Here is a 26,409-nt window from a genome sequence, read left to right on the forward strand (position 1 = left end):
CTATGGTGGCGCAAGGGGGGCAGATTTACAAGCCCCATGCGCCACTTTTGCGCCGCCGTTGCGTCACTTTTGTGATGCAGCGGCGGCGCAAAGCAAGCGCCATGCTGCGCCAGATTTACAACGTGACGCATCTAGTGAGATGCTTCACGTTGTAAAGCCCTGCGCGACATTAAACCTGCGTCAGGTTTAATGTGTGCAGGGTGGGCGCTACGTCAGAAAAAGCCTCGGAAAAGTGACGCAGCGAAATCTACAAGATTTCACGCAGTCACTTTCCCGACGCTGGTGCGTCAAATCCTTACGCCTGCTTCAAGCAGGCGTAAGGCGTGACGCACCATGTTGGGGATAGGTTAGGTTGGAACAGGGCTGGAGTTGCGTCGCACTTGCGACACAACTTCAGCACTGCGCCAACCTTACGCCGGCAGATGCGTCACGCATCTGCTTGTCCTTGCGCCACGATGCACCGCATTGTAAATGCGGTGCATCTGCGGTGGCGCAAGGGCAAACTTGCGTGACGCATCTTCCCTGGCGCATCCCTGCTGATTTGCAGGGATGCGCCAGGGAACATAAATCTGCCCCAGGGTTTTGTACTGCTCGATCTTTCTTATTGTGTTGAAGGGTGATTTAGGTGACTTCAGTCTCTTTCCATTCAAGTCTAAGGGTTAGAGTAGTGTATAGAGCCTATTTATTAGGCACTTCGACATGATCCTGTGTTCTTCCCCATAGATCAGGGTTTGCATATATATATATCCTAGGGGATAGATTCGTTAGCATTAGGGGTAATCTGTTCTGTAGTGAGGGTATTTCATGGAGCCGTGCTGAATTCAGGCCTGGTAGGCCTTAAACGGGAGAGACTCCATCTTTCCTCCTGCTCTGGCAGCTCGGGATGTTTCTAGGTCATAGGCAGTGTTTTAGTTAGGAGGTGTTATTCGCTTGGAGAGAACCGGTTCAGGCCGGCCCTTATCGAAGGATTGTATTTTTCTTCATGCCGAAGACACTACATCAGGCCGGCCGGCTGGGAACGTGTCCTTGGCACGGGGAGGTACAAGAATTTGGTGGGCGGCAGGTTACGGGCTGGAATTTTCCATGAGGAAATGCACGTCTATATTAGTAAAAGTTTGAGGCAGATACTGGCACTTGCTTCTTGTCCATGGGCGGCACCTGGCCGTTAGTAGTAAAGCTGCTACTTATTCCAGGGAAGACAGATGACAAACTTGGAGGTGGAGAAAAACCGAGAGATAGATATCCCAAAGAGAAGAGAGTAGCCGATGAGGAAGAGGTCCCAGTGACTCGGAGAGGGAGACGGGAGTAAACCCGTGATTGCGGAGGTGTGACTTCCAGGCGAAGCCGAGGCGCAGACGAGAAGGGAACCTAGATGACCATTGAGTGCAGGCTACATACGACCAAGGTGATGTCAACCCCTTACTATTAGAGTGTACAACTTAATCTTTCACTTTTCTTTGCAGGTTATGTGATATATATTATGTTCCGTCGGTGTGCATGTAATAACTAAATAAAGTATTCAGTTTGTAGTAAAGCAATATGTGCTACGTGTTCTTGTGTAAGAGGGTAACCTATTCTTCTAGTCAGCTGTGACTTAACATGAACAGATGTTAATCCTGATCAGGTAGGTGGTAACTGAATAAGGGAGAAAGGAGCCCTTTGAACTGGGGAACAAGTTGTGCTCAACTAGCTGTCTTTGTGTGATCTGATATATAGTAACACTGATGTCGTGGTAATTATAGGATGAACTCGTGCTAAGGCTGCCGTCTGGGCAGGAAGTCCTGGGTCCATTTGGGACCGCGAGGCTGTGACTGCCGTCTGGGCAGGAAGTCTGTGGCTGCCGTCTGGGCAGGAAGTCCTGGGTCCGTTTGGGACCGCGAGGCTGTGACTTGTAAAGCTGCCGTCTGGGCAGGAAGTCCTGGGTCCGTTTGGGACCGCGAGGCTGTGGCTGCCGTCTGGGCAGGAAGTCCTGGGTCCGTTTGGGACCGCGAGGCTGTGGCTGCCGTCTGGGCAGGAAGTCCTGGGTCCATTTGGGACCGCGAGGCTGTGGCTGCCGTCTGGGCAGGAAGTCCTGGGTCCATTTGGGACCGCGAGGCTGTGACTGCCGTCTGGGCAGGAAGTCTGTGGCTGCCGTCTGGGCAGGAAGTCCTGGGTCCGTTTGGGACCGCGAGGCTGTGACTTGTAGGTCTTGGTATATATAGTAGGAATTCCCTGTCCTTAGGTGGTACATATATGTGGTTATTTAGGTGTAAACAGGCCCTAGGGAGGGGGTAACGTTCTGGTTTGGGTTAGAGAGGCTCTGCTGAGCGGGTTCTATCTGATCCGAAAACCCAAGCAGAACTTTTGGCGTCACGAACCGTTTACGAAACCTGTGTGCGTTGTGGTTGTCTTGTGTTTGCTTTCGGCGCGTGCGTGGTTTTGTTTGCATTTTTATTTTTGTATATTTGGGTGTATAGTTTTTATTTTTCTTCCTTCTTTTCTTTCTCTTCTTTTCTTCTTTTTCCTTTTTCACGATGTTTTCTAGAAGGTCTAAATCTACTTTTAAGTTGCCCGTTGATATTCCCGGATGGGATTCAACGCCTTATGAAGCCTTGGCCCGTGAGTGGGCTGATTCCACTGGTTTGAGTGAGAATTGGAATTCTTCTTTGGAGCTGGCAGAGCCGGCTGATGTGATTGCTTGTTTGCAGAAGGCACCCGTATCGAAGGGTGAGGAGATTCCCATTTTGGGGCGCAGAGGTTGGATTCTTTTGTCTGCATACAGGATTCTACATGAGAGATTGTTGAAGTTACAGATCTCTCTTAAAGATGTGGAAGCGCATTTTGTTGAGATTCAGAATTCTCATACTTTGTTGCGGTGTCAAAATAAGTTGCTTGCTGATAAACTTGAGACTTACCAAACTATTGCCGAACGGGCGGCTGTGCGAATTGCTCGTTATAAATACAAGAACAGGCGCGGTCGGGTTTCGACGCGAAAGGTGCGTCTGGTCGTGGCGACAGCTGGGCTGGATTGGAATCCTGATGAATGGGATGGTAATATCTGGAACTCGACTGATTCTTGTTCCTCGGGTGAGGAGTCTGCCAAGCGCGAGTCTTCTCGCTCCCGCCATGATTGTAAGTCTGCTTCTCGCACCTTTGATGGTGCACCCCGTGATTACGCTCGTTCTTCGAGTGGGATCAATGCTTCTTACACTGATTGTCCCTCTACGAGTACTGATCGGGCTCCTTGTGATGCTCGTCCCGCGGTTTCTGCGCATCCAGTTTTCCGTCGGAAGTTGCAGCAGTCTCCCAATGCTCCGCAGGGTATTTCTTTGGACTGTTTAGAAGACTTTACTCAGCAGGAAATTAGTGATATTTTGCAGCGATTTCGGCAGCGAGCTGGTGAGTCCTTGCTCACATGGATGGTGCGCCTTTATGAACTGGGCGCTGCTGGTATTATGTTGGATACTGGCGATTGTTTAAAGTTCTGTTCCTTGAGTTTGGATTCTACTGTGCAGGATCATTTTCGTAACTATAATGGTGTTGGTCAGATTTCTTTACTCCAATTGGCGACTGAGGGTTGTAATCTAAAATATCCTACTGAATCTGACTGGCCTGTGAATGACAAGCCGTGGTATACTTTGCGTGATGCTGCTCAACGTCTCAAAGAGGAGGTGATGAAAACGGCAATTTTTCTGGGTACTGCTGACAGGTTGCTTGATGGTTCATTGACATCTTCTGTGCGGAACCGTATCATTCGATCTTCCCCTGTTGCCTATAAGCAGGTCATGATGACTTTATTGATTAATCAGACTGGTAACGTATTATCTACGGTTTTGGAATCGGTGCGCCAACTCGGTGAGTTGGGTGAGTGGTTTAAACCTGAACGGCAGTCCCGGCCTGACACTCGTACTCCTGGTGAAAATAAACTTACTAGACGTGATATTTTTTCTGGTCTTCTGGCTGATGGTGTGCGGAGGGAGGATATTGATGGTGAGACTACCGCTCGTTTGTGGGAGTTGTTTCGCAAACGTGGCTTGGATCGAAAGGAGGGTGCCCGGCGTGTTCGGACCACTGAGTGTGATCGTGGTGGTTCTGACGGTAGCGGTGATGACGACCGCCGTGGGCGCTCTGTTCGTCGTGATGATCGACGTTCTGCACGTGATGTGTCCCCCCGTCGAGAGAGAGACAGGGAGAGAGAGGGGGAAAGAGAAAGGGGGAGAACTGACTATGTTTACAGCAGATGTAGAGATGATAGGGATCAATCCCCTGAGTTGAGGAGGAGAGAGGATCGTCACAGTTTGGTCGATCGTAACCCGCAGTATAATGCAGAAGATACGAATCCGTTCCGTACTGGGAATGGATATGAACAGGAGGTACCGATACCTAAGAAACGTGAGAGTCTTTATCCTGATTTATCCTGGCACACAGAATGCAGTAAGAATGACTAGGAAATAGGTCAAGCTCCGGTACACAGATGGGCTCACAGAGATAATAGACCCTATGTAGATATTGATATTTATTGGAGACATCGTAATATCCAAAGGGCCCGAGCATTGGTAGATACAGGAGCGGAGGCCACTCTTATTCATGGAAAATCAAAGAAGTTTACAGGTCAGCCTTTTACTATTACCGGATTAGGTGGAAAAGAAACCCCTGCAGTTCAAACTTTGCTTGAAATGAGAATAGGTAGAATTCCTAGAAAAGAGTATTCTGTACTAGTAGTGCCACTTCTAGAATTCATAATTGGGATTGATATTTTGAGAGGAATGACTTTGCATCTAGATGACGGATGTTACCAATTTGGAACAACGCATTATATATCGTCCAGACCTATACGGGTTGGTCGTTTAAGAATGCCCCCCATACAAGTTCCCCATGCGACAAAAGTGGTTTGTCAGAAGCAGTATCGTATTCCAGGTGGTCATGAGGAGATTAGTACCACTATTCAGGAGTTAGTGGATGCAGGAGTCATAACCCCAGTTACTTCTGCTTGGAATAATCCTGTTTGGCCGGTGCGTAAGAGTGATAACTCTTGGCGCATGACCGTTGATTATCGAGAATTGAACAAGCACACACCCTCTTTGACTGTTGCAGTACCGGATGTTATTACACTTATTGAGAGAATCCAAAAGCATCCAGGTACATGGTACGCGTCCATTGATATTGCTAATGCTTTCTTTTCAATTCCGATTGCCCCAGAGTGTCAGGAACAATTCAGTTTTACGTGGAACGGGCGTCAGATGACGTTTAGAAGTCTTCCCCAGGGCTATGTGCATAGTCCTACGATATGTCACCGGCTGGTGGCAGAGCATTTGGCTGAGGTACCGGTTCATCCCCAAATTCAGATATGTCATTATATTGATGATGTTTTGATCCAAGGCGAAACACAAGAGGAAGTTCAGACCCAATTAGACAGAGTCATTGAGTGCCTGCGTGAGAAAGGTTGGGAAATCAACCCAGATAAATTGCAAGGTCCGTCCCAGGCTGTAAAATCTTTGGGTATTAATTGGCATGAAGGGCACCGTGAAGTGATCCCTCAGGTTAAACAGAAGATTCTTGATTTTGCAGTTCCTAGAAATAGGAAAGAAGCCCAGAGCTTCATTGGTCTGTTTGGCTTTTGGCGCCAGCATATTCCTCATTTGAGTCAAATATTGGCCCCCTTGTACCGGGTCACGCGTAAAAAGAAGGCATTTGAATGGGATAAACCACAGCAAGATGCGTTTAGTCTGGCAAAAGAGGCAATTCAACATGCTCTGGATTTATGGCCTGTACGTGATGGTGACGTGGATTTGAATGTGTCTGTACAGGGCCTTTATGCAAATTGGAGTTTGTGGCAGAAACAAGGCAGGAGTAAAGTACCGTTAGGTTTTTGGACCAAAAAGTTACCTGATGCTGGTGAGCGTTACACACCCTTTGAGAAACAGTTACTTGCTTGTTATTGGGCTCTGGTGGATACCGAGCAATTGACTTTGGAACATGATATAGTTCTGCGTCCGGAAATTCCTATCATGCAGTGGGTCCTGAGTTCGCCGAAAACTCACCGAATTGGACACGCTCAAGAGGCGAGTGTGATTAAATGGAAATGGTACATACAAGACAGGGCACGTGTGGGCCCGAAAGGAGTTGCTTCTTTACATGAGCAGGTGGCGCGAGCGCCATCGACTGAGACTGAGAGTGAATGTTCCGTACCTTTAGCACAGGAGTCTCCTGTCAAGTGGGGTAAACCTTTTGATGATTTGTCCGCAGCGGAAAGAAACCATGTTTGGTTCACTGATGGTTCAGCGAGGTTTATAGGGATGACACGGCACTGGAAGGCGGTGTCCTATAATCCGATCACACAGAAATTGTTGAGCACAACTGGTGAAGGTAAAAGCAGCCAATTTGCCGAGCTTTACGCTGTTTACCAAGTTTTGAAACAAGAGTTACCTGGTACATGTCGTATTTTCACTGATTCTTGGTCTACTGCCAATGGACTGGCTGTTTGGTTGCCAACTTGGCATTCCCATAATTGGAAGTTACATTCCAAAGAATTATGGGGAAAAGAGTTATGGCAAGAAATTTGGGAGATGCTCCCACAGAGTACTGTTACAATCTTCCATGTGGACGCTCACACCCCGATAGATTCTCTTGACAAATTTTTTCATAACATTGCAGATGAGAAGTCTAAAATTGCTGAGGCAGTGGTGGACAGGCAAGATTCTGATATTGCGGGATTGGCGAAATGGGCACACCAGAAGGCAGGACATTTTGGAGAGAAGGCCACTAGCAGGTGGGCTGCTGATCGAGGAATTTATATTCCCTTAGATTTAATCAAAAATGTTATTTTACACTGCCCCGTTTGTCAGCATATCAGACGGCGTAAGGTGCCCCAAATTGTTAAAGGTCATTTACATCGCGGCAAATTGCCCGCTCAAATTTGGCAGATCGATTACATTGGTCCACTTCCCATGAGTAGGAATTGTCAATATGTTTGCACTATTGTTGATACATACAGTGGCCTGCTGGTAGCCCTTCCCTGTAAGCAAGCTACCCAATTGAATACCATTAAAACATTAGAATTAATTATGATGTACTATGGTGTGCCATTCCAAATTCAATCTGATAATGCATCCCATTTTCGTGGAAGATTGGTACAGGAGTTCTGTGCGGAAAACAATATTGAATGGATATTCCATATCCCCTACTACCCACAGGCCTCGGGCCTGGTGGAGAGATTGAATGGCCTGCTAAAGGACCAGCTGCGTAAGTTAACGGATGACAAGTATAAAAATTGGCGAGACTTTTTGCCCCAAGCACTATTGATTTTGAACAATCGTCCTTTTTTAAATGCTGAATCTCCACTCATGCGTTTGTTCCCCCCGAATGCTGAGGCTATGCCTAATGAAATCAGAGAAACCGTGATGTATTGGGAAATTACTCCCAGAGCTTTGGCTCCATGTAGAGCGACCCCAGGGTCGGCAGGTTTAGACTTGCATGCTATGGATGACATTGTTATAAAAAGTAGAGATCGAGTCATCATAGAGACAGGTGTTGGTGTTCAGATACCACCTGGAAATTTCGGATTGATCGCCCCTAGATCGGGGCTGGCTGTAAAAGGCATTCAGGTGCTTGGAGGAATTATCGACAGTGATTATCAGGGAGAGATTAAGGTGCTCCTGCTGAATAGCAGTGAGATTGACTTACTGATACATCGCACTGACCGAGTGGCTCAATTACTCATAATGCCTGTTTTCAGTGGTATATTAATGAAAGGCACTGCTCCAACGTTGCTAACTGTACGTGGCCAGAAAGGTTTTGGCTCCACGGATAATCCTGGGGCCAGAGTTTGGGTGCAGTCGCCTAAGAATCCCCCTGAACAAGCAGAGGTCATTGCCACCGGTCAGGATAATACCATTTTGGTTATGAGACCAGGGAAAGATAGCTGGGAAGCGGTCCCGGCTGATAAATGTTATTTACGAGAATGATTAATGCCTGTATTTGGTTCTCTTTCAGATCATTCTTTGGATTGTTGCTGCAGGATGTGTCGGAGCCGGACTGTTTTCGGACTGGTACGACGAGAAAGGAGGGATCCTATCAACCCGGGATGAACTGGGAACCCGAGTGTTGCGTTCCTTCGCTGCATGGGATTCATCATCGAACTTTTGGACCGCACTTGCCAAAAGGGTGACTGACGCCCCTCACTTCTGTTTGACACCGATGAGATCTGTCCATGACATTCTGGCGACCTGCCTGGTTGCTGTCCCCGCCTCATTGGAAACGTTGACTCATATTTTTAATGTCTCGAAGGCCCGTCCCAATATTCTCCTGGGTGATTTTGCTACCCATGTATATTGCCCCCTATGTATTGAATTGCCGAACGAGCAAACCCCCATCCAGTCCCAAATACTTACTTATAATATCACACAAGGTGATTTGTGCTTCTTTCTTACGTGTAATCCTGGTGCGATCTCTGAATGTCTACGCCTCAAACTAAAAGGCGCCACTTCATTTACCGCTCACGAACGGACTTTGTGCCTTCAAAGGACACCGACCACATGTGTTTCAGTTCAGAACAATATGACTTGTAATAGTTTGGTAGTTACCCCCAGTCACTATCGCACGATGTTACTACCTGCCGGATGGCTTTTCTCATGTGGTAATACTTCCTGGCCATTTGTCCCTGCAAACATTTCCGGAGGCCCTTGTGCCATTACGAGACTCAGTTTGTTGATGTTTGCATCGCACCCGAATGCCAACTCTCGTGTACTTCGAGATACTGTAATGTTACAGGAGGATTGTGACCCATCTTTGCATTTATATTCCAAGTCTGAATACCTTAGCTTAGCTGTTTCAATTATTGGTGTTCCTGCTTTGGCGGTTTATAATGCCAAATCTATTGGGAAAATGGCCTGCTGGATGGTGAAATCTATTAATCATACTTCTACAATTTTGTCTGACATGCTATTAGACGCCCAGGGTGAACGTAGGGCCATTTTGCAAAATAGAGCAGCCATTGATTATCTTTTGCTTAAACATGGACATGATTGCTCGGACTTCGAAGGTCTCTGTTGTTTTAACTTGTCTGACCATACACAATCCATTCGTGCTCACATCGACAAGTTGCGTGACTTAACAGAAGAAGTTAGAAAACACATTGACCAGGGCTGGTTTGACTGGCTCTTTAATTGGTTACCTGATATACACGCGCTACGCCAAATATTAGGTGGTATTTTGATTGCTGTTGCTGTTTTGATTTCTATCTGTTGCTTTATTCAGTGTATTCCTTCATTATTTCAATTCTGCACACTTGGTACTAGACATAGATCAGTTAGCTTTGTTTCATATTATTCTTCCACAGATGTTAGCTCCATTTAATGAATGTATAATAGACTGAAGTCAAGGGTGAAATGTACTGCTCGATCTTTCTTATTGTGTTGAAGGGTGATTTAGGTGACTTCAGTCTCTTTCCATTCAAGTCTAAGGGTTAGAGTAGTGTATAGAGCCTATTTATTAGGCACTTCGACATGATCCTGTGTTCTTCCCCATAGATCAGGGTTTGCATATATATATATCCTAGGGGATAGATTCGTTAGCATTAGGGGTAATCTGTTCTGTAGTGAGGGTATTTCATGGAGCCGTGCTGAATTCAGGCCTGGTAGGCCTTAAACGGGAGAGACTCCATCTTTCCTCCTGCTCTGGCAGCTCGGGATGTTTCTAGGTCATAGGCAGTGTTTTAGTTAGGAGGTGTTATTCGCTTGGAGAGAACCGGTTCAGGCCGGCCCTTATCGAAGGATTGTATTTTTCTTCATGCCGAAGACACTACATCAGGCCGGCCGGCTGGGAACGTGTCCTTGGCACGGGGAGGTACAAGAATTTGGTGGGCGGCAGGTTACGGGCTGGAATTTTCCATGAGGAAATGCACGTCTATATTAGTAAAAGTTTGAGGCAGATACTGGCACTTGCTTCTTGTCCATGGGCGGCACCTGGCCGTTAGTAGTAAAGCTGCTACTTATTCCAGGGAAGACAGATGACAAACTTGGAGGTGGAGAAAAACCGAGAGATAGATATCCCAAAGAGAAGAGAGTAGCCGATGAGGAAGAGGTCCCAGTGACTCGGAGAGGGAGACGGGAGTAAACCCGTGATTGCGGAGGTGTGACTTCCAGGCGAAGCCGAGGCGCAGACGAGAAGGGAACCTAGATGACCATTGAGTGCAGGCTACATACGACCAAGGTGATGTCAACCCCTTACTATTAGAGTGTACAACTTAATCTTTCACTTTTCTTTGCAGGTTATGTGATATATATTATGTTCCGTGAGTGTGCATGTAATAACTAAATAAAGTATTCAGTTTGTAGTAAAGCAATATGTGCTACGTGTTCTTGTGTAAGAGGGTAACCTATTCTTCTAGTCAGCTGTGACTTAACATGAACAGATGTTAATCCTGATCAGGTAGGTGGTAACTGAATAAGGGAGAAAGGAGCCCTTCGAACTGGGGAACAAGTTGTGCTCAACTAGCTGTCTTTGTGTGATCTGATATATAGTAACACTGATGTCGTGGTAATTATAGGATGAACTCGTGCTAAGGCTGCCGTCTGGGCAGGAAGTCCTGGGTCCATTTGGGACCGCGAGGCTGTGACTGCCGTCTGGGCAGGAAGTCTGTGGCTGCCGTCTGGGCAGGAAGTCCTGGGTCCGTTTGGGACCGCGAGGCTGTGACTTGTAAAGCTGCCGTCTGGGCAGGAAGTCCTGGGTCCGTTTGGGACCGCGAGGCTGTGGCTGCCGTCTGGGCAGGAAGTCCTGGGTCCGTTTGGGACCGCGAGGCTGTGGCTGCCGTCTGGGCAGGAAGTCCTGGGTCCGTTTGGGACCGCGAGGCTGTGGCTGCCGTCTGGGCAGGAAGTCCTGGGTCCATTTGGGACCGCGAGGCTGTGACTGCCGTCTGGGCAGGAAGTCTGTGGCTGCCGTCTGGGCAGGAAGTCCTGGGTCCGTTTGGGACCGCGAGGCTGTGACTTGTAGGTCTTGGTATATATAGTAGGAATTCCCTGTCCTTAGGTGGTACATATATGTGGTTATTTAGGTGTAAACAGGCCCTAGGGAGGGGGTAACGTTCTGGTTTGGGTTAGAGAGGCTCTGCTGAGCGGGTTCTATCTGATCCGAAAACCCAAGCAGAACAGGTTTCTAAGGATGGCGCAGGGAAAGTGACGCATCTGTACAGATGCGTCACTTTCTTGTAAATCTGGCCCCAGGTGTCCAGTTATTAAAAATCTTAACGTTCTACAGAAAAGAATCGTAGATGTTGGCTACTGTAACCGCAATAAACTAGCCATCTCATTGTAGCTCTTTACGGACGGGGTTAGGGACCGACACCCGTTCCAAAGAAGACACGGATTTAAGAATAGAAAAAAGTTCCCTCGAGGAGTGTGCTGACCCCTTAATCTTTTGTACTTAGAATAGTTTATGCGTACTGTGGATCTTCCTATAACATTTAAGCGCTGTATTATAATTAGCTTTGCTTTCAGTGCTGTAGTCCCTACGCCACAAATATTAATGTTATAATGGCAAAATAAGTGACATTTACCTTGAAAGACATAAGTTGAAGGGAAGTTATAATTGTGATGCAAAACCCATAATCACTGAAATTTGCCAGTTATGATTTGCCATGAAACCACATCCACACACGCGCTATCAATAAATACCTTTTTCATTTATAGTACCCAGTGTTTATGGAAATGGTCAAAATGGCCTTTGACATTTCAGTTATTCAACGTTGTGTTACATTCTAACGTAAAACTGCACACAATATCGCCCTTAATCCACATGTGTAACACAAGCTAGAGAGACAACGGAGGCACAGTCAAAACTGAAACACCAAAAAATACGCAGGAGACTCAATCCTCTATTTGCATTTTCATTGAAGATGGAAGTAACTGTAACTGTATACCAACATAGTCGCTTGACTGTAATTCTACCTCTGATATATGGAATAATTAACACAATAAAGTAATATTTCATTATTGTAACATTTTATTCCAATTTTCAGTGCTTGAAATTGTGTTATCCTCAAGAGCATATGGCACTTTATAATATGCCAAGTTATCATAGCCATTTTGCATCTCAGCAGCTGCCGGAGTCTCGATTGCATCGCTCTGTTTATCATCCACCATATCTTTGTATCTTTCCCCCCGATCTTTTTGTGAAGCAGGGCCCCAATTTGGTGCTGGCTTCAAAACGCTGTTCAGACGCTGTAATAGAAGAAATACTGTAAGTATTTAGGTCCAATTCATTTTACATTGTAAGATACAGTAGCAATGCTTCTTTGCACAGTTGCTGCCCTCCCCCTAACCTTTAGCAGACATGAACAGTACCTGTCAGGCTGAGCAAAGGTCAGCCTGCAGACAGTCTTTATGTTCAGGTCAAGCAGCTAGGTGCAATATACTAAATGCACAGGCCTACAGCTGCCTGAGCTGAGATTCGTCAGGCTGAGCTTTACACGGCGCTGTGATCGCCTTAGACCGGCAAAGCACCTTGAGGTATGCCCTCTCATGGTGAGGGAGCATGTCACAGATAGATTCAGACTGCAGCGCTTCAGTTTCAAGCCCTGAGGTGCCCAGGGCCAAATGTCAATCAGTGACACCTCATCACAGAGAGGAGTAGAGTCAGCAATTCTCACTGACCTCATTCCCGCTCTGTGATGAGTAAGAAATTGCCACTTCCTCAAGAGGGGATTGCAGTCTGAACCCTTGAGGATCCTCAGAGGCTTCTCGCCCCTGAGATTACTGATGCAACCTGGTAAGGTTTTATTTTTTCTTAATGTTTGGTGCTTGCATGTGTGTATGTATAAATGTATGTGTATTAGTGTGTGCATGCTGTGAATGGGTTTGTACATATGCTGGTGAATGGGGGTCTATATTAGACCTGTCAGCCTTAGGATGGTCCTCTCCCAAACATTTTACTTCACCCCTCCTATTTTTCTGAGCTCGTTTTTGTTGGCCTTAGAACTCTAACTGCTAACCAGTGCTAAAGTGCATGCTCACGCTTGAAAACATGCAATAATTGGCTTACACCTGATTGGCGTATTTAATTTACTTATAAGTCTGTGTTAAAGTGGTATACCACATACCCTGAGCCTGTAAATTAAAAACTACGAGTGGGCCTTCAGCACTTATTTTGCCACCCATGTAAGTAGCCCTTTAAAACATGTTTCAGGACTGCCATTGCAGCCTGCCAGCAGTTTTAAACTGCCCCTCGGATTTGGCACAATAACAATTTTTCCAAGGCTAAAACTCCCTTTTTAATACATATAAATGACCCCTAAAGTAGGCCATAAGCAACCCATAGGGCAGGGTGCAGTGTACTTAAAAAGTTGGATATGTACTTTTAAGTTTTACATATCTTGGTAGTGAAAATTTGCAAATTCGTTTTTAACAAATGTGAGGCCTGTCTCTCCCATGAGGTAACATTGGGTTATCTTGTTACATTTAATACATGATTACTTTGGATTGGGGGCAGGTCAGAAAGTCATATTTTGTGTCTGAGAAATTGTAATTTAAAGTCCTCTTTAATGGTAAAGTTGGATTTTACATCAAAATTGTGAAAATGCCACTTGTTTAAATAAAGTTAGCAATGACTTCTTAGATGTCTAAACATGACACCTAAAAACAATGAAAGGCACAATAGTCTGTATAAATTCAGAGAAAAAGAACAAATCAGTATGACCGGCTGCATTTCTTAATTCATTATATTGTATTAAAAGGATGATAGTTTTATTAGGCGTTCGAAAATAAGAAGGTACTTCAAAGGCATTGATAATGGAACTGAAACATTCTTGACATTTAGGTTTCGCTAGTCATCAAAGTCTATCAGGTTCAGTCTTAACAGAAACTAAAAGGAAAATGGGGTAGGGTGTTGATGTTTTGGTCTCTCATAATCAAGAATGCCCCAGCCACTTTCCAGAGGTTGGTGAACAAACTCCTATCCAGGAGAGAGGCCCATAGTCCTGCTTCATTTGATAACATAAGTGTCTACATTTGCAGTTGGGGGGACCACCTGCACCTATAGGAAGTACTTCCGGCCCTGCAACATACAGGCCTGATTATCAAGGCCAGCAAATGCCAGACAGTGCAGGGTTTTGTGGTGTACTTAGGAAACCTTTTTGGGGGGGGGAGGGGGTGTAAGGTATAGCCCCCTAGGCCAAAATAAAGGCTATATCGGCCTGGTAGGCCCCAAAATCCCAAACCAAAGTGAAGGCCTTCCGGGGTCAAATTGGAAATTACAGGAGGTTGGTAAAGAGATACAGCACCATTGTTGCCTCCTAACTGAGCCAATTTCTGAGAAGCGGTCCCAGGAGGTCATCTGGACAGAGGCCTGCAGCAAAGCCTTCAACATCCTCATACAGGACGTGTGCAGGCCCTGTACTCCAGAAGCCTGACTTCTCCAATGAATGTATTGTACTGATGACTCAGAGTATGGCATAGGGGATGTGTTATCACAGTTAAATGAGGCAGGTCTAAACCAACCTGTAGCTTTCAACTGTAGGAGATTACTTTCAATTGAATAAAGGTGAAGGGCTATAGAAAAAGAAGCACTTGCTGTGGTTTGGGCACTAAACCTGGATGTGAGTCCCAACCAGGTATGGTCTCAGCTTCTTCAGTCAGAAAACGGGATCCTAGGATGGCTCCTGCAAATGAGGAGTGAGAATCCAAAACTGTTGAGGTGGCCCATCTCCTTACAGTGAATAGACTTTACGGTGTAACACCGTCCTGGGTCAGAGCACTCAAATGCTGATGCTCTGGCCAGGTATGTGGGTCTTAGTGATGAGAACTCCCAGGAGGTTGGGTAATTCTCCCCACCTTCAGTTGGAGGGGGGCACATTTGTTAGACCTGACAGCCTTAAGATGGTGTACCCTCAATGTTTTGTTTTCAATCCTCTTATTGTTATGAGTTTTTTTATTGGCCATAGGACTCTGTGCACTTTATCACTGCTGACCAGTGCTAAGGTGCTTGTGCTCATTCCCTAAAACATGGCACAATTGGCTTACACCTGATTGGCATATTCAATTTCATTGTAAGTCTCTAGTAAAGTGGTATAGCATATAACCAGGGCCTGTAAATTAAAATTTACTAGTGGGCATGCAGCACTTACTCTGCCAGCCACTTGAGTAGTCTTTTAAAACATGTCCCAGGGTTGTCATTGCAGCTTGTCAGCGGTTTTAAACTGCTAAATCAACTTGTCATAATAGCCCCTTTGCCAAGCCTAAAACTTATATAAGCATTGATTATTTACATATGTATATATAAGCACTTGCACTTTCTAGCACTTGATAAAGCATTGTTCAAAGCCAAGCCTAGAAAAAAAGAAGGAAAAAAATGATATAAAAAAACCAATCACCTGACATAGCGTGTCATGTGATCAAGGCCCTTCCGGGCTGAAACGCGTCATGGCTGTAGAGGTTGTGGGGAAGAAAGAATAAAACCTTTGCTGGTATACCTTGTGGTCTGTGCTTCGTTGATGAAAAAAAGTTTGCGCAAGCCTTCGAAGTTCGAGTGAATATATATATATTATCTACTGGCGGTCGCCAGTAGATAGTTATAGTTAGGATCGTGTTTCCATAGGAAATCCGCAACATTCTATTTGGAATAACTTTAGCGCCGATTGACGAATCCTCGCGAAATTTTCAAAATAGGTGGGGCGCTCCGCTCCGCTCCTTCCCTGAAAGTCTCGGGGGGGATTCGTCAAGCGGGGGCTGAGAAAAAGGGGGGGGTCCCAAAACGCGTTTTCCCCATGCATTTTTCCCATGCATTTTTCCATAGGACCTTTAGTCCAAGCTACAGCCCGAACGGCTGAACAGAATTACTTGAAATTTGGCAGAGAGGTAGTCCTCAGGTCAGGGATGTGCCTTTTGCAGGTCTGGTGTAAATCTGTTCAGTATTTCCTGAGAAAATAGCATTTAAAAGCATATGTATATCTATAAGCGCGCACCGTGCGCGTACGGTAAAACTTACAGTACGCGCACGCTGCCGTGCGCGAGCACGATTCTGATTGGTTGTTAGATCTTAGTAAACATTCGAATCGGTCGAAACCAGGAAGTGTCGGCCGCCATTTTGTCTCTCGCTGTCTGAGGGTGAAAAACAAAGGTGGAGAACGTGAAAAGGGGGCAGGGTGGACAGTTCCTGACCCCCTAGCCTTTGTCAGGGGGTCCCAAAAGGACCCCCAAGGGCCAAAATTTCCTTTAATTTTTTAGCGAAAAATCGCGGAGTACGCGTAGCGTGCGCGTACGGTAGAAACGGAAAAAGTCCGCGAACTGCGTAACGTGGGCGCGCGGTGTGCAAAGCGCACCGTGCGCGTACGGTACACGCACGGTGAAAAACCTTAAAAAAAAAAAAAAATACATAACTTAGCATTTAAAAAAACGTACAAATTCACTGAAAAAACCATAGGTTTCACACACGTTATAGTTAGGAATTAGCATTTAAAAAACCTTGCAAATTCACTTAAAAAACCATAGGTTTCACACATGTTATAGTTAGCTGGACATTTCACTCGTGAAAAACCATTGAAATTCCCCCGTTATAGTTAGTGCAGGCAACTATAACTCACGCGACCGCAATCCTCTGCTGATGACGTCAGATATTACATCACTGATGACATATGTGTCTTTCTGAAAAAAAAATATTTGTAATCTATGTATAGCTAAAAATTAATGGAAGAAGACATGGGTAAATAAGTGTCTAAATACAGTGATGTAATATCTGACGTCATCAGCAGAGGATTGCGGTCGCGTGAGTTATAGTTGCCTGCACTAACTATAACGGGGGAATTTCAATGGTTTTTCACGAGTGAAATGTCCAGCTAACTATAACATGTGTGAAACCTATGGTTTTTTAAGTGAATTTGCAAGGTTTTTTATAAACAAATTTTTTATTGTTTTTTTCGGCATAAAGGACAATATCAAGCATGATATACAACAGTGCATTGAACATGGCATCAGTAACTTCAATCAGGGAAGCATTGACAAACGAATGTAAAAACCCCCCCTTCCTCCCCCATCCCCCGTCCCCGCCCTCTGCGCCCCCACCCTTCAAAACAGGCCCCCCAGCCATTTCTCCCATATTTTGCGGATTTTTTTGGGGCAGCCCCGGGCAGCGTATAACGACCGCTCTTGGGCCGCACACCAATCCACCCCTCTACTCCAGGTAGCCCTTCTGGGCGGATCTGGCTGTGACCACACAGCCGCTATATCCCTCTTAGCTACCATTAGGGCAGTAGTGAGAAAGCACTTGTCGTTATGGGACCCATCCATCCCGTCCGTGATTCCCAGCAGAGCCATTCTAGGCTCATGGGGGACCTCCCATCCCAGGACCTCCGCTAGATCGGCTTCAATTGCTGCCCAGTAGTCCTCCAGGCGGGAACAAGACCACACCATATGGAAGAAGTCCGCCGGAGCCACCCCACAGCGAGCACAGGAGGCGTCCACGCGGAGGCCCGCACGATATAGACGGTCCGGAGTCAGATAAGCGGTGTGGAGGTAATAGAGTTGGATGAGCCGCAGCCTAGCGGAGGTGGTAAGCGACCGAGGGGCCATAAGGGCGTCCCTCCGGTCCGTGTCATCTAGGGGTCCCACCCAGGCCTCCCATCGCTGTTTTAGTCCACTCCAGTCTACCGGGGTATTGTTAATCAGGGATTTGTAAATGCGGGATATTCCCCCCTTCCCCAGACACCCTAACATCACCTGAGCTTCAGGCGGGCTATGAGAAGGCAATCTGGAGTCTAGAGGGATGTGGGCCCGGACCGCATGGCGCAGCTGGAGGTATCTATAAAATTGGGAAGGCTGTAGCGAGAAGCGGGCCTGAAGCTCCTGGAAGGAACACATGTGGCTCCCCCGCCATATATCGCCCAGACTGGAGATCCCGAGAAGATCACACTGCCAAAAGCCCGCTAGTCCCACCACCTCCCGCAGCCATGTCCCGTGCCAAAGCGGTGTGAGTTGTGTTTTCGTCCCCGACCATCGGGTGTGCCTCAAAGCTGCGCGCCACGTGAGAAAACGGGCCCGCACGATGCCGGGGAGCGACAGGGGGACCGTTGCTCCATAGAGCATGTTTTGGATAGAGGAGAACCCGAGGCATTGCACTTCGAGTCGATAAGCCGGATCGCCCCATCCACTCGAGAACCAGTCATGGATCACCAGTAGCTGGGTGGCCAGGTAATAGAGATATAGGTTAGTCATGCTCAGGCCGCCGTCATAGGAGGGGACTCTGCAGCGATCTAAGGCCAGCCGGGGCCTGCCGCTGCCCCAGAGAAATTTAATCACCATCTTATCCAGTTCCCGGAACCACGGGCGCGGAAAGGGGCACGGAGTGTTTTGTAGCATGTACAGAAACTTGGGGAGGATCATCATCTTATAGAGGGCGACTCTCCCCAGCGGATTCAAGGGGAGTGACTGCCACCGGAGCATATCTGATCTGGTCTTGTTGACTACAGGAGCCACATTGAGGGCCCAGCAGAGTTCCGGAAGGAGGGTGACCCAGATCCCCAGGTATTTAAATGAGAGTCTCCGGAGGGGAATATCCGATTGCCAGTCGAAACAATCCCTTGACGGGTGTAACGGGACTAGAACGGATTTTTTAGGGTTTAGATGAAGACCCGACGCTTGGCCAAACCGACGGAGAATCCGGCGGACCTGGGGCCCCGAGGTCGCTGGATCAGAGAGATAGAGGAGGACGTCGTCCGCGTAGAGGGCGATCTTGTCGGGGGCCATACCTGGCCAGTCCCACCCGCGGAGAGCGGGATCCGAGCGAATCAATACCGCCAGGGGTTCCATGGCCAGAGCGAAAAGGAGGGGCGAGAGCGGACATCCCTGGCGCGTTCCGCGACCTATGGGAAACGGGCGGGATAGAGCCCCATTGACTAAAACACGGGCTCGCGTACAGGACCGCAACCATGGCACGGAACCGGGGACCGAAACCCATGTGCTCCAGGACCTTACCCAAGTACGCCCACCCCACTGAGTCGAAGGCCTTTTCAAAGCCGACCAGCAGGAGAGCCAGATAGGGGGAAAGGCGGCCGCGGTGCGCCATAGCGAGGTGCAGGCGCCGCAGGCAGTGTCTGGTCCCCCGGTCCAGCATAAATCCACATTGGTCCGGGTGGACCAGGGAGGCAAGAGATGGGCGCAACCGCTGCGCGAGGACCGTGGCATAGATTTTGAGTTCGGTGTTAATAAGGGATATCGGCCGGTAGTCCGAGCAGGACTGCGAGGGGGGCTGCGTCTTGGGGAGGACAACTATGGTTGCTGTGTCCGTTTCGGGCCGGAACGAGCCCGTCTCCACCACGTCCGCAAACAGGTCCCGAAGCCTCGGGACCAGAGTCTCACGATAATGAGCGTAGTATTCCTGAGGGAACCCATCAGGTCCCGGGGTCTTCCCGGGCGCCAGGCGGCCGATCGCTTCCTCAATCTCCTGCAGCTCGATAGGCGAATCGAGGATCTCAGAAACCTCAGGCTGCAGCCGCTCAAGCACTGCTCCATTCGTCCCCAGCAACTCCTCCAGGGAGAGCGTGGACGTCCGGAGTCGGTACAGCCGGGAATAATAGTCAGCGAACGCCTGGGCCATCGCCACCGAGGCTGTATGGAGGCCGCCCGCAGAGTCCGCGATGGCTGGAATAATCCTACCTGCCTGGGGGTAAGTAGCCAGCCGGTGGAGAAGAGTGCCGTTTTTGTCTCCCCAGCCGTAAACCCGGGCCACCGAGGAGCGCCACAGAGTCTTTGCCGCCTCCAGGGAGTGTAGGCGAATCTCTTCCCGCAGGAAGGCCACCAAGCGACGCGACCGCGTGTTGTCGTCCAACTCCCCCAGGTTGCGCTCCAGTTCCAAGGCTTGAGCTTCGCACTCCGCGAGTTTCTGGGATTGAGCCCGTCTTTGCCGTTGCAGATGCCCCTTAGCGGCCCCCCGAATAGTCGCCTTGCCGGCCTCCCACAGGACGGCAGGGGAGGGGACGGAGCCCACGTTGTGAGAGTAATAATCGGCTATCTCGCCACCGACCACCTTCCGAAAAGCCTTGTCGTGGAGGAACCAAGCGTTCAAACGCCACATCGGACGGGCAGAGAGGGGGGGGGGGGGCCAAGAGCAAGGAGCACTGGCGAGTGGTCCGAAAGGCCCCTCAGGAGAATGCGCGCATCCTGCACCCCTGCGCAGTCGGTAGATGGGACAAAGATGAGGTCGATCCGGGCATGGGAGTGATGGGCCGCCGATGTGTGGGTGTATTGGCGGGCCTGCGGGTGCCAGATCCTCCAAACATCGCAGAGGCCCTGAGATTCAGCCCAGGACGAAAGCTGCTTCGCGCGAGTGACGCGGGCCAGGGATACCGGACCCGTCGAGTCCAGGTGGGGCGTGTAGACAGCGTTAAAATCCCCGCCGAGAATGAGGGAACCCGGCGGAAGCGTCGGGAGGAGGCCCGCGGTGTAGGAGAGGGCCGACGACAGGAGGGATGGAGCCGCGTAGAGGGACATCAGGGTGAGGGGTCGCCCCTCAAGAGTACCACATACCACCACTACCATGCCCTGGGGGTCCAATTGCACCTGGGTCAGGACAAAGGGAAAGGACTTGCGGAGCAGGATAGCTACCCCTCGGGATCCCCGCGCAAAATCTGAGTGCCACACCCTGTCATAACCATAGCGGGTAAGAAAGGGACAGTTCTTGCCCAGAAGGTGAGTCTCCTGGAGGAGGAGCACATCAATCTCCGCACGTTGCGCATATTTGAGGACCGCCATGCGTTTAAAACGGTCCAGAAGACCATTGACGTTCCAGGATAATACGCGCATGGCGGCCCTAGGAACAGGTGGGTCAGCCATAGTCCAGGACAGAAGAGGGGGCCATTGGAGGCGTAGCTGGGCACGCCCCTAAAAAGGAAGGACAGCGGGACATCGGGCAGGAGAGCAGGTCAAAGATTACAAGATACCTTGGCACAACAAATAAGAGGGAGTCACCCCCCACCAACAAAACCTTCCCAATGAGGAAGAAACAACCCCAAACCAACCCCAAACCCCCACCCCCCACCCTATACTTCGAAAACAGAAGCATCTGTCGCCCGAACCAAATGGAAGAACCACCAAGCTAAAACGCTCGGGCTTGAGCACTAGTGGACCCCTGGTACAACTGAAGTCAAGCCTGATTCACCTGCCCTGGCCAAGAGCAACACTGACAGCGGAGCATTCCAACCCCCACCCGGGCACCCCCCCGCCCCCCAAAGAAACATAAAGAGTCAAATGTTAGGGCTGCGAGAGAGGTCCGAAGTGTCCACCAACGCGGCCGGTTGGGTTTCAGGGCCCGCAAGCCGGGGCGACACGGCTCGCCGCCCGTCAGCCGCGGGACTGGCGTGCGCGGCTGAGGAGGCAGAAGATGCTCTCGACCCCCGGCGCGGCCGTCCCCCAGAGCGCGTGGTGATCACCTCCTCCGCCGTGCGCTCCCGGGGTAACGTGCGATGCCGCCGGCGGGTCTTCGATGTCCGGGGCCTCCCCCGTCCCCCCCGCATACCCGGAGGCGATCCGCGCCCAGAGCGGTGCAGGGGGTGCTCCTCCGTCAACCAGGACCAGGCCGCTCGTGGTGTATCGAAGAACAATGTCTTATGCTGGAAGATGACCCGGAGACGGGCCGGGAACTGGAGCTGGTACTGGAGGCCCAGGGAACGCATCTTCTGTTTCACTTCAGTGTAGGAGCGGCGCAGCTCTTGGACTTCACGAGTGTAGTCCGGGAATATCATGATTTTGTGGTTCTGGTAGTGGAGGGTGTCCGTGCGCCGGGCCTCGCGGAGAATGGCGTCCCTGTCTCGGAAATTCAAGAGCTTGAGGATGAACGGCCGGGGGGGCGCACCGGGGGGCCTGGGGGCCAGGGAGCGATGGGCTCTCTCCACTACGAACGAAGCAGATAGGCTGTCCGCCGGCATCCAGGATCGGAACCAGCGCTCCATAAAGTCGTCCGCCCGGCCCGATTCGACCCCCTCCGGGAATCCCACTAGGCGCAGGTTGCTGCGCAGAGCGCGTTTTTCTGCATCTTCGACCCGGCGGTGTAGCTCCTTAGAGTGGGTGGTCAGCTGCCGAACCTGGTCCTGTAGATGGCGGATGTCATCTTCAGCGGTGGATATCCTGGATTCGGCTTCCGAGATGCGGGCGGTGGCGTTCCGCAGATCCTGCCGGAGAAGAGCAACATCCACCTTGACCTCTCCCACCATGCCTTCGAGGGAGGCGCGGGATGAGTTGATGGCCTGCAGGATGGCAGCAAGGTCCGCAGCGGGGGCCGGGGCCAGCTCGCCCGTGGGGCCGGACCCCTTCTCAGAGGTCGTGAATTTGTCCATCCTGGTTTGGGTGGCCCCGGACGCCGGCTTAGTGGCCCTGTCCTTACCCATGTCTGGGGCGGCGGTCAGCAAAGCAGGGCAACAGGCTGGAGACACTCCTTCAGGACGTCGACGTGTGCTCGGGATGACGTGGAAGCAGCAGGAGGTATGGCCGGGGGGTCCCACGGTGGGAAATGGTCGGGCACCACCAGCCCCAGCGGTCAAGCCCCGGCGGGCCTCCCAGCGGGACAGCCAGTCTGACCCCCGGCCACAGTCGCACCCGCAGCCTCCCACCGACAAGGCAAGGCCCAGCAACGTAGTTCAAGGTCCCAGGCCCTTGGAGTGTCCCCCGAGTACACCGCAGCCGGTAATCGCCAAGGCCTCATCTCCTGCGCACAGCCCACCTCTCCGAGGGGGCGCCTCACCAGCGCGGTCCCCCCACAGCCCCAATGGGGGGCACGTCGCCACACGTCGGGTCTCGTCGTCCGGGGCCCAGAGTTATGGGAGGGGGGGGGAGGACGGCACACACACACACCCTCGACCGCCGATGCGCGGCCCGAATCAAGGAGGGCCCCCCAGCACCCGGAATCCTTCAGCCAGTCTCGGGCCGATGGGGCCAGTTCAGCACTGCAGCCAGGAGGAGGAGGGAGAGAGAGGGGGGGGGGGCTGGGGGCCCGGCTGCCGACGCACAGCCCGATGGGGGGGGGTCTCCCCTCCGCACCCGGCCCCACAGCCGCCCCGGCGAAGCGGTCCCACGCAGCCGCACTCACCGCTTGCTCCGCCACCCTAGTCCACTCGGGGGGGTCCGTCGCACCACTGCTGGGTCTCTGCAATGTGTCAGCGGAGCAGGGCAGCGCCTCGCCGGCGCCAACAGTGCCCGCGGCAGCCCCGCGGCCGCCGTCTCCTCGTCACCGGCAGGGTCCGGCCTGTGACCCTCGTGGGCGCCGCGGGCTAAATTTACAGCTTGCCCGGGCCGCAGCTCCACAGCCGCCACCGTCCGCCGCTGGTCGGGTTCCGCGGTGTCCAGGCGGGTCCCGCGATGTCCGCGGCGCCCCAGGATCAAGCTCGGGACAGCAGGGCAGCTTCACACGCCTCCGCACCCAGAGCGAGCCGGCCAGGGCAGTCCAGGAAGGAACCAGGAGGATTTGCGGGGACCGGCGCCGGGAGCCTTACTGAAAGGCGTCCATGACGGTCAGGCGCCACCTAGCGCTCTCTGCAAGGTTTTTTAAATGCTAATTCCTAACTATAACGTGTGTGAAACCTATGGTTTTTTCAGTGAATATATATATATATAACACCTTCAGGCAATCTCCCGCAGTGTATGTGGCGAACAGAGACAACACGAATCCTGCGAATTAGGCACTGTTGTTATTTTTATTGGGGCTTCAAATCTGACGTGTTTCGGACGAGAATGACCTTGCTCACAGATAGCCAGGCAGAGCTCACCATTTTTTTAAAACATGCTTTGTGACAACCACGTGATCAATGAACATAAAAGAAATGCTACAAACATTGGTGTTTTTGAAAACCGGTAAGACAGTTCTTATACATAAAGAAAATTATGTCTGCTTCATGCTTGATTAAATATTCTGCAAAAAAGGGAGAGATTACCAGAAATATATAACCCATTGACTATTGGCATTGAAATAGCACCATTCTAATGCAAATGATGTAAAAATAAACATAGCTTGATGTGGTAAACAAAGAATTGGTCTGCAATACGTATCAAGGCATCAGCCTATTATTCTGCGTAAATTACATTCTTTTGACCAAACTTTTTTAGGCTATTTGTTAGTTCATTCCATTAATAAAAAATGTATCAAAAATAGATAGACTGTGAACCTTAAGAGCTCACAACCAACTGTATGTGTGGTTTGGTTTATTCTAAAATATGTGTGCAAATGGCGCCTCCAAATCAAAATAAAAAATCTGATTGCTATGCACAGATGATGTAATATAAAACATCTCATCCCACCTATTACTGCATAAATGCATGTATTTGGTTATGTGCAAATGTTGCAAATTTTACTGAAAACATAAACTATAGTGCATCAATATTGAACGCCTATTCCATCCCATATGTAATTGGCATCAAAACCCAGTTACATAAGTGTTGATAATGTGCAAATGACGCAAAAGATCATGGAAACATTGCTTATTGTGCAAAAATAAATATGGACTCAGAAGATTCAGAATAAGTATAAAAATCAATAAATACATTAAAACAATAAATTAATGTGCCTCTTAAAAATACATTAACCACAACTTGAAGCTATTTGCATCTCGTTGGACTGGCTACATTTCTGTCTTATGGTGTAGCATTTTTGCTAAGCAATCGACTTGGGAGCACATTGGGAGCACAATACACAAAGCAAAAAAGTGTGTATTGGAGCACCTTCGTGCTATAAAAAATGGTGATAAGCAATACCCAGTGGCTAGACATTTCCAAATATACCACAACCAGAATGTTAATTTATTATCTTTCTGTGTATTGGATACAATCGGAGTGAATGTACGAGATGGGAATCATGTACAAGATCTGAGATGCCTTGAATCCAGATTAATTATCCAATATCAAACATTGATGCCACTCGGGCATAACTGTGACGAAGAACTGTCCGTCCATTTAGGATAGCTCCCACCTTTGTGTATTTAAATGATCTGAGTGTTAAGAAAACAATAATTTAATCTCGAAGGAGACCTAGCTGCACATTTTTTTAACTTTAGCTCCTTTTAAATGTTCTTTAAATATGTATAGTACTATGCCTTAGTAAGCCTTTTTGTATGTAGATCTAGACTGTGTTTCTGTGTTTTAATAAGTACTGTTAGTTGTGTTTTGTTTCAGTGGTGAACAGTGTATAATTTTATTACTGTCTGTTTTCTTACAGATTCCTTGTAAATTGCAGTACGTGAGAAGAAGGCATCAGAGTTATAAATATCAATCCGTCATGTATTGGGTCTCAAAATGAAATGCCCACTAGGGCAATCACCAAAGTAATAATTTTTGTAGTGCCTGCACCCCTGTCTATTTTGTATATACCACCTTGACTCTGACCTGTCATATTCCCCGAGTCATTTGTGTGTGACAGTCCACTTGGACGCAAGCAATGTGCTCTGAGTATTTGCACATGTATGATTGCCCTGGGAGCCAGTATTATACATTATAATATAATGTTTAGATTGCCTTAGTACTTTCTGCCCACTTGGGCTCGACTTTGAAGCCACAACTCTGGGTTTATTGTGTGGGATTAGGGACGCAATATTGCACGAATCCCTATTTCCTCCCACATGGGCACAAACTGTTGAATGTTCAACAAGGGGCTTAAAATAAAAAATGAAAAAATTGACGCATGCAGATTGCACCGAAGTATAATCCAGGGATGATCGGTCCTAATTAAGCTCGGCATTCCAACCACGGCATGAAGCGCTGAGCTTAGAACCCATTCATAGCCGCACATCAGTAGATTTCAAGAACCCGAGCCTTTTCTAATTGACAGGTAGAGGAATGCATGCACAACAACCGGACAATAAAGTTAAGGTTTTTTTAATGCACGCTGCGTGTGCCTAACATTCCTCATGAAACTGCAATAACTAATATATGAAACTGTTTGGACAATTTAACTAAATATATTATGTTAAGGACAGACAATGTTTGTTAAATATGTATTCATTTAATTTTTTCGAGTGAAGTAACTCGATAATGTGAAGTTTGTTCACCATTTTCATTTGACTTTTGATCACATGGTGTGTTTATTTAAAGTAACGCGTCACTGACACAGTTTACTCATGAGCAAGGGAGCAACCCCGAAACGCGTAGAGTATTGTCAAAACCTTGGTGAATTAAAAGCCACTTTTGCAACGATTGGAGTCCATGGCATGCTGTTTCTTTCCTGTTTGAACTCAGCACTGTGTTGTGTGTGTATATATATATATGTGCTGGGCTCAGTCCATTCAAGGCTAAATCAAAATTTTATCCGATGATACCCAAGGACGCCATAGATATCTTTCACGAACGTTTAACTGATGACATCAAGCAACTTTACCACAGAACCAACCACAACAAAACCAGACTTAAACACCAGAACATGCAATATGAGAATCTTATTCGCAAACTAAGGGACAGAAAGGATATTGTCATT

The 26,409-nt window shown here is 48.8% G+C and overlaps 1 long non-coding RNA gene across 1 annotated transcript in view; it reads left to right on the plus strand.

Annotated features, from left to right (window-relative positions):
• Positions 1 to 26,110, plus strand: part of LOC146829239 (uncharacterized) — a 136,327-nt gene extending 110,217 nt beyond the window's left edge. Inside the window, exon 3 of the long non-coding RNA XR_014962207.1 lies at positions 25,159 to 26,110. This is a non-coding gene — a long non-coding RNA (uncharacterized LOC146829239). The remainder of the gene's footprint in view (positions 1 to 25,158) is intronic.
• The last annotated feature ends 299 nt before the right edge of the window (positions 26,111 to 26,409 follow it).

Source organism: Triturus cristatus, chromosome 5_2, assembly GCF_964204655.1.
Source record: "Triturus cristatus chromosome 5_2, aTriCri1.1, whole genome shotgun sequence".
NCBI lineage: Eukaryota > Metazoa > Chordata > Amphibia > Caudata > Salamandridae > Triturus > Triturus cristatus.